At 42.8% G+C, this 9,158-nt stretch overlaps 1 long non-coding RNA gene across 1 annotated transcript; it reads right to left on the bottom strand.

Moving 5' to 3' along the window:
* Positions 1-5,248: 5,248 nt before the first annotated feature.
* LOC135104826 (uncharacterized) lies at positions 5,249-6,411 on the bottom strand. Its single transcript, XR_010270550.1, has 2 exons — positions 6,144-6,411; positions 5,249-6,052 (listed from the first exon to the last, which is right to left on the bottom strand). It is a non-coding gene; the product is annotated as an uncharacterized LOC135104826 (long non-coding RNA).
* Between the last annotated feature and the right edge of the window lie 2,747 nt (positions 6,412-9,158).

The raw sequence follows: 9,158 nt of genomic DNA, 5'->3' as shown, positions 1-9,158 counted from the left end.
TACCAACATTAAACCACACACATAATTATGTACACATGCTCTTCTCTCGTATTTCTCCACCTGCCATTGTTTTATTCTTATATGCACCAAAAAATTATAAATAAAAAAAAAATGGCAAAACAAAAAACATAAAATATTATAACAAATATGAATTCACATACGCGTATCAAAATCTTCCCTCATATTTTTGAAAATGCTAATTTTAACTGTAAAATCCACCCAGAAAATGTACAAACAAGCACTAATAAACCATAAAATCTGGAGATAACAGGTAGGCGGCAACTAGTGCTGGCTGGCGCTGCTGCTGACGATGATCAGTCTGCGTCAAGTCTTGGCGAGGCGGGGCCATGGCTGACCTGACCTCCCTCTGCACAGCTACTGCCGCTTCCTAGACCACCCAGCCCACCCCTACCAGGTAAGCAGAGGCCCATGAGGTCACCGTGCACCCCCCAATGAGGCAGGGACAAGCGGGGCCGGGGCAGAGGTCAGGGGGACATGTGGGGTCACTGCTGTCAAGGTGTGTGTGTGTGTGCGTCTGTCACTTGCTTGGTTTGGTTTTTGTTTTGTTTTGTTTCGTGTCTTCCCTGCCCTTGTCAGTCGTGGGAATAACTTGTTTTTCGTTATCATATATTTTTCTGGTGTTTGTGTGAGTTTCGTGTGTGTTTTCGTATTTTATTGGGTGTAGTGGGTAAATTTTGTTGTCCTTATTTTTGGTGAAGTTTGAAAGCTGTGGTCATGTGTGTTTGTTCCCAGTGATTCATTTCCGCCAGCTGTGACATGTATTGGTGCAGTATTGTGTATTTTACTTGAAGTTGGTCAGAAGAGCCATAGAAAGCCAGTTTTAGAAGTGTACCAGGCAGTGTGCGAAGTGTTCCGGGTTTTTGGGTTGAGTTTCAGTGATTTCTGGTTGTGTGTGTCTTTTCCCCATGGTTTGTATCGCCCTGCCGTGGAATTATTGCTGAAATGACGTGTAATATACTTGCAATGAGCCGGAAGAGTCATATAAAATCATTATGGAAAAGTGTACCAGTTTCCAAAGAGTTCCAGCGATCGGTTTACTCCTCCACCCACAAAAATTTCCAGCATTCATTTATCTTTCCGCTCTGTCTGCCTCTGTCTTCCCGTGGTGTGTGTAACAATGGACAGAGTGGAGTGAGTGAAGTGTAGCCATCCACTTGACCTTGCATTCCCTGACCCTGACTAACTAACCCAGCTGGCCTAACAGGTGTGACCACTTGCCCCACCTCTGCCTCCCTTTCTGACCCCCCGGTGGAAGGTGTAATGCCTCACTCGCTGCCAGGTGGATGTATAATGCATTGTGACATAAGGGTGCTGTAGTGAGGCAGACAGTTGGAACACTCTGCCAGATACAATAGTACAGTGAATGCCAAGGCAGTGAGTCATCCTGAGGGGGAAGTTGGTGAAGTGTGGAAGTCCTAGAAACGTGAATTTTGAGTTGGTTCATGTGAAGGCCTGTCTGTCTCTTCTCAGTAAAGGATGTTTCTGTATTAAATGTAATGTCACCTCATGGCCTCCTGCCTTACTTATAACAGAATAGAAAGTTAGGTGGTTATTATGTGGAGTAATTAACAGGTTGTTACTAAAGTGATGCTAGGTTTGGTTTAGAAATACCATTCATTGTGAGGGCAGCAGATTGTCCTGTGGTACTTTTCATTGTGAGGGCAGCAGATTGCCCTGTGGTTCTGAGAGTGTTTTGAGTATTAAGCACTGCCAGACTTCTCGATCAGTGGACATCAGAGTCAGCAGTGATCCAGTGCTGGAATGACAGACTGTACCTTTTGCCAGGATTCCTCTGTGAGACACCAATCAGAATGGCATATGTGTGTTCTGAATGGAGGACACAACTTCAAGGAGTGTTAATGAGCTGATCCTGAGAGAAACTGTCAGGTTAGCAAGAAAACTGTGGATAATACAGCAGTCATTACTGGATTCTTTACCTGTTAGCTCTGTCATGTTGCACGGAAACCAGGCCAGAATACTTTTTGTGCCTGCAACTTGTGATTTGTGAGTGGATACTATAATGTTTCATATCTGGCAAGGCAAATAAGGAAACCCAGAAGAGAAAATATATCAGAGCCTGCGGTGTGCAACAAAACTTGGTGTCACAGACTGATGGAGGACTGGATTTAAGCTTGGGGATTGAGATTGAAGAATTGGTGGTCATGTTTGAGCATCATGCAGGTGTAAAGGTTAGTGTATTCAGCTCACAACCAAGATAATTTGGGCTTGTTTCCTTTCATGCTTTGGCTACTAATATTTTAAGAATTTGTATGGGATGTAATTGTATGTATGTATAGCAAAGGGGGCTTGTAACATGGCAACCTTGCTCAGGCATTCTGAGCAGTGTGGAGGTAGTGGCTCAGCTCCCCCAGCTATTGGTAAGGCCTTGTCCTGCAGGGGAGTTATTCACATAGGCTGATGAATGACAAGAAAATGTTCCCTATATGCCTGCAGTGTTCATCTCTCCAGTCTGGGGCTGTGTTTTTAATTGCCTTGTGTTCCAATCAGGACTATGCAATGAATTGACTTTTCAAGGATGTTTCTGCCATTGATGATGCTGAATACTTGTTAAATTATTAGTATAATCATGAAAACGGTTTTGAAGACCCTAATAACCTCTTGTAGGGCATGTTGAAAATATTCTTGATAAAAGACGAAAGTGCTTGATAATATTGGCCGTGTTTCCCAGCGCCTCATCATCAGAGTAGAGATGTCACGGTGCTGTACATTTCCTTGCACATCAAAATGGTGGATTGAAATCTTGCAGTGATACTTGACTTTTTACAGTGAGCAGTGATGTGTGTGGCTGTCATGTGCTGCACTGTTCATATTGCATAGTCCTAGTGTGGGTTGTGTTGGGCTGGTGGGTGGTGGGTGTGGCAGGTGCAGGCAGCTGTCATTCACCTGGAAGTGTTAGTGTGGTTTATGTTGGGTTGGTGGTGGTGGTGGTGGTGGGTGTGGCAGTGCAGGCAGCCATCAGCCACCTGAATGGCTTGAGGCATAGCAGAAAGGCTTGGTCACTGTGAGTGTCTACCTGATATGTCATAGCTTTTTGGGAGTACTGTGTAGCGCTCTCTCTCTCTCTCTCTCTCTCTCTCTCTCTCTCTCTCTCTCTCTCTCTCTCTCTCTCTCTCTCTCTCTCTCTCTCTCTCTCTCTCTCTCTCTCTCTCTCTCTCTCTCTCTCTCTCTCTCTCTCTCTTTTCCAAAGATGTATAAAATCCAAGAACATATTCTCAGTGTGACAAAAAAAAAAAAAAAAAAAAGAAAATTGAGTGTAGACTGTTTGGTCCAGTCTGAGTGTTATGGAAAGGAACTTACCAGCAGAATATAACTGATCACCTTGGAGCAACAAACTCATTACTTGATGGTGGCATGATGATGCACCACACACAAGGTTGACAAACTTTACCCTTACTATTGGTGGTCTCTGGATCAGTAAACAGTCATGCTTTATTGTAGCAGCATTGATTCACCATTGGCTTGAGTACCATCCACCCTCGAAGACAATTTAAGTTGATCTGTTTTTACATCACAGGGCCACTGACCAGGATGCCTTAAGCTAGCATGGCTTGATATTGAGCTTAACATAATCTCAACCATTGGAAAAACCTGCAGTGAACTCACATACTGATAACAATTGTGATGACTCCTCAGAATGTTTATTGAGAAAAATGAAGGGTACGTAGAAAGAAAGCTTCCTGATGCATTTGGTTCCTGGTTCCCTTCCACTGCAGAAACCTTTGGCCTTGTGGTGAACTCTGATTTTCCTAATGATTGTGATGTTTCTTAGGAATGGTTAGTGGCAGAAATGGAGGATACATAGAAAGAAGCCCTCCGTTATGTGTGTGTGTGTGGCTCCAGGTTATCTGTGTGGGTCTTCATTCCTCAGAGTTGTGAAAATGAAGCCTTATCAGAAGGGGTGTCTGTAGGGGCAGTGGGCTTAGTGGTTCCGTGAGTACTTCCCTGTTAGACCCTTCCATATGTGTCAAAATGCTTAATTGGTTATGAAAAGAAAGAGATTCAGGCAGTCCTTGTGTGTAAAAATACTCAATTGATTGTGAATAAATAGGGAGATGAAAGGATCTGCCAGTTAGCAAGATAATATATATGGATAAGAGGATGAAAGATAGGTAAGCGTAATGTTACCTACATAATCTTTGCCAACCATCCTTTCTGTCACAAAGAAAATTAGTCAGAGTGCTTAATTGATTATGAAAAACAGTGACATTGAAGCAGTACCCAAATAATAATGTATGTGTATTGGGTAAGAGGATGAAAGAAATGTAACTTCAGTATTCTTTGCATAGTCTCTGCTAACCTTCCCTTCTGTCACAAAGTTAAATGCTTAATTGGATATGAAAAATAGTGGAATCAAAGCATCCACCAGATAGAAACATGTGGAGTATGGGGATGAAGGATAGATAACTCCAACATTCCGTGCACAATCTCTGCCAGCCATCCTTTCTGTCACAAAGTTAGCAGAGACATGAGTGTTTGCCTGTTTAGTGCTCCAGTCTTATAATTACCAGTGTTCATGCAAGAGTATCAAGTGGAAGGTGTGGCAGGTGTATATTATAAGTGTGAATAGACTTTTACCATGATGTGTTATTCCTCCTATGTAGTATTATAAAGATGTCAACCTGATGTAAAAAAAATGCATGAAAAAACAGAAAACAGTTAATTATTTTGACAGCATAGGAGAGTGTTAATCCTCAGGTAAGAAAAAACCTAACACAAACAGTTTTGCATTTTTGTCACTCAGATTTATACCAGGTTAGAGTTTCCTCAATGGCAGTACATAGCACCATCACTTGATAATAAAAGTTTGCTCAAAGACTTACACCTGTTGACTGTGGTGGCCTGGTGATGAGTGGGAGGAACCATAGGGGACAGGTGTACAATGGGCTGCACATGTTCTTACTGTTGCTTGGGTCAGGACTTTGGCACCTCATCGCTAACCATTAGGAACAACACGATTTCTCTTCACAAATATTAGATTAATCATATTGACGTAGATATCATGTTTGGAAGACCGGTTCTGGTAAATAGAAAATGCAGATGATTTGCATATATTTGTCAGATGCACTTCCTCCTCCCAGTGATAGTTGAGTGCCTGCCAAGACCCATCAGCAGTGAACCAGCCACACACTAATGCAAGGCTGATGTGGATTTTGCTTCTTTGGTATTTTGGTGCATGTAGTAAATGTGATCATGAATATTGCTTGACATTGCTTGGATACTTATAATTCTGTTAAGTACATACAAGTGCAAGACCCCAGCATGATATCAAGAAAGCAAGGTAGTTTCTATCTATATTTAGATGTCTCGCCCTATTTAGGGAACTTCCTGCCTGGCGGTGAACACTTGGCATTGTTGTGTGTGTACAAGACACCTGTTCATACATAACTAGCAAGTGTACTGCATTATCTGTACTCTGGCCATTCTGTGTTGTGTTTGGCACTGCTGGGCCTTGTGTGTGCAGCAGCGGGTGTGCACTGCTGGTCCTGTGGCCGGTGAGCAGCACAGGTGGTGACACTGTGGTGGGACAGGCAGGTGTGATGAAAACTGACCTTGGCCTGGCTAGGTCAGTGCTGTGTGCCCAATTGTCCTGTCGGGGGTTCACTGCTGGCACACTGGTGTGGATTTATTGTCTCTTAGGGCTGGGTGCAGGTCAGCCTCTCAGTGGTCCAGGACACAAGGTATTAGTCACCTCACTGTAGTAAGTGGTGTAGTCAGCATTACTAGGAAGTGGAGATCACCTTGTCAATGCTCCAGGCAACAAGATAATCACCTCAGGTTCCCAGTGCTCCAGACAGCAGATACTACTTACCACAGTAGTATCTGGTGTAGTCAGCCATGCTAGGAAGTGCAGATCAGCTTGTCAATGCTCCAGACAACATGATGATGTAGTCAGCCTTGCTTAGGAAGTGCAGGTCAGCTTCTCACTGCTCCAGACCAACAAGGTATTACTCACCACAGCAGTAGGTGGTGAAGTCAGCCTTGTTAGGAAGTGCAGGTCAGCTCCCCACTGCTGCAGAACACAAGGTATTACTCACCATACTAGCAGATGATGTAGTCAACATTGCTATGAAGTGCACGTGCAGTGGATGACTCCTGCTTACTGTGGCTATCAAGTGTTAGACAATGATGATGATGATGATGATGTTCTTTCTTGATGCAGTTGATGCCACCTGCTGCTGCTGCTGCTTATTGTTTGTGCTCTTGATGTTTGCTTGACCTTAGACCAGTTTCTTGATATGGACTTGAAAAAAAAAAGTTTAAATGGCATTCACACCCAGGCTGCTGGCACACACTTGTGGAACAAAGAAAAAGTTTTGAATGAGTAATTTAAATTGCCATAGTGGTGTTCAGATTCTCTCTCTCTCTCTCTCTCTCTCTCTCTCTCTCTCTCTCTCTCTCTCTCTCTCTCTCTCTCTCTCTCTCTCTCTCTCTCTCTCTTTCTTTCTTTCTTTCTTTCTTTCTTTCTTTCTTTCTTTCTTTCTTTCTTTCTTTCTCTCTCTCTCTCTCTCTCTCTCTCTCTCTCTCTCTCTCTCTCTCTCTCTCTCTCTCTCTCTCTCTCTCTCTCTCTCAGTCGGATTGAAGGATACTGCTGTGGAGAGAGAGAGAGAGAGTAGAGAGAGAGAGAGAGAGAGCAGTTCAACAGTTCATCATTGATAACAAAAACCACATTACCAAACACAAACATGGTGAATTGGCTAAGAAAACAAGTATAGTAATTATAATCAAGATAACAACAGTAATAATAATCAGCAGATCGTGTGTTGACAGAAGCAAGGGAGTCATTTGGTTAAGAGTGAACGCGCGCGTGTGTGTTTGTGTGTGTGTGTGTACCTCCAACCGTCGGCAATCATTTAATTCTTCTTATCCTCCAATAATAATTACTCTTACCTTAAATGGCAGGCGAGTAGCGATGACACAGTTAAATTCACACGTTTTTTTTTATTCCTTTTTTTTTTTTTCTTTCTCTCCTCGTCTCACTCTGGCTCCCTCCCTTTCACGCGTTCAGCTTAATGGAAGGCGGACAAAACTAAAAGTCACGGGATCACTTTTTCATTGGGAATTTAACATTTTAACGACGAGAAACGCGATTGGACGTAACTGATTGTGGTGTGGGCGGAGTCGACGAGGAGCAGGAGGAGGAGATGAATGGAGGAGAAGAGTTAAAAATGCCAGTTGAGAATATATTGAGAGGAAAGAAAGGAAAGAGAATATGGAAGAAAAGAGAAAGAATAAGAGTAGTAGGAGGAGATAGAACGAACGAACGAATTGGGGATAGGAAAGTTGGATGAAAGAAGAATTTGAGAGAGAGAAGTGTGTTAAAGTTGGAAGTGGAAGTACAGTTTGAGATGATAGATGACGGGCAGTCCGTCTTGCTACTTAGTTAAGGAGATAGAGAAAGAGGAAGAAGAATAGATGAACGAAGCGAGTAAAAGAAATAAATTGATATGATTATAATTTCTTGAGAGGTAACCATGGGAGAATAAGAGGGTATAGAAAAAAAAGGAAGAATGAGGAGCTGGAAGAGAATAATAAGGTGGATATAAATGAAGATGAAGAGAAAAGAGTAAGAGGAAAAGGAGGAGATGAATGAAAGAGAAGAGCGTGAAAGAACCAAGAAAGATGAAGATAAAGTAAAGAGGAAAATAGAAAGAGGAAGAGGAGGAGGAGATGAATGAAGGAGAGAGCGTGAAATAAGTGAATTAAGAGGAAATAGGGCAGAATAAGACGATAGAGAAGAAAAGCGAAGATTCAGAGTAAGAAGAGGAGGAGGGGGAGGAGGAGGAGAAGTGATTGAAGATAAAGGTGAAAGAGGAAAGACTGAGAATAGAAGTACGTGGAAGAGGAGGAGGAGGAAGAAGAGGAAGAGATGAATGAAGAGGATGAAAATGAAGTAATAATATAAACTATATTTGAGGAGGAAGAGGAGGAGGAGGATGATGAGGAGATAGGGAAGACGAAGACAATAAGGAAGAAGAGGTTTAGACTCGAGTAGGAAGAGGATAGATCAAGATGAATGAAGGAGAGGAGGAGGACGAGGAGCACGAGGACCAGTAGAAGAAGAAGGAAGAAGAAATTAATATCAAATCCTGCCTTGAGGAGGAGGAGGAGGAGGAGGAGGAGGAGGACGCGGGAGAAGGAAGTAATTTAAAACCAAATGCTGTCACTGATGAGATGGGAGAGAAATATAAATCTTTAGTTCTGCCAGGGAAGCTTGAAGGAGGACGACGAAGAAGAATAAAAAAAATAAAATAAAAAAATCAGTAGTGTAGTTGTTTGTAGGACAAGGTGAAGGAAGAAGGGCGAAGATTAGTACAAGGAGGTCAGCAGTCAGTCAGGTCCCTGGAAGAAGAGAGAGAAGAGATGTTGGTGATGAAACAGTAAGAGGGAGATGGAGAGGGAGGGAGTCCATGTGTGTGTGTGTGTGTGTGTGTGTGTGTTGTAACTGTGGGTAGCCTGGCAGTCTTAACACATGTACAAGAAGAGCAGCAGTCAGTCGGGTCCCTGGAAGAAGAGAGAAGAGGTGTTGGTGATGAAACAGTAGCAGAGAGAGAGAGAGAGAGAGAGAGAGAGAGAGAGAGAGAGAGAGAGAGAGAGAGAGTCGAAGGACCATATTGAAACATCTGGCCGCACCTCCACTACTTTCAAAAACCTCTATTTAGTTAAAGTTGCATGGGTTTTTAAGGCTGTTTTTATTGCTCTAGTGACACATTAACAACATATGCACGCTATTAACAGGAAAAACACTCTTAAGAATCCGGCTGATCATCTCTGTGGCCTTTGAATTTAGTAGTGAGAGAGCAAAACGTTCAGAATACAAGCTTAAGGGAGAAAAGGGAGGAGTGTGTGTGTGTGTGTGTGTGTGTGTCTTGAAACTATTGGTAGCGTGATAGTCTTATCAACACGTGCTAGCAATGCCTGTATTAAGGGTCTCCGCATCCTGTGTCTTGCCTCTCGCTTATCACGGAGGTTGTAAAGTTGAAACCTCCTGTCAGAGTTCGTGAAGACTTAACGTATCAAAGAGAGGAGGTGTGTGTGTTTTGTAAAGGTGTGTGTGTATGTGTGTGTGTGTGTGTGTGTGTGTGTGTGTGTGTATGGTTAGAAATGTGTTGGAAAAT

This window comes from Scylla paramamosain, chromosome 11 (assembly GCF_035594125.1).
Source record: "Scylla paramamosain isolate STU-SP2022 chromosome 11, ASM3559412v1, whole genome shotgun sequence".
Classification (NCBI taxonomy): domain Eukaryota; kingdom Metazoa; phylum Arthropoda; class Malacostraca; order Decapoda; family Portunidae; genus Scylla; species Scylla paramamosain.
The sequence above is the reverse complement of the archived record's forward strand: the minus strand, read 5'-3'. Positions and strand labels throughout refer to the sequence as shown.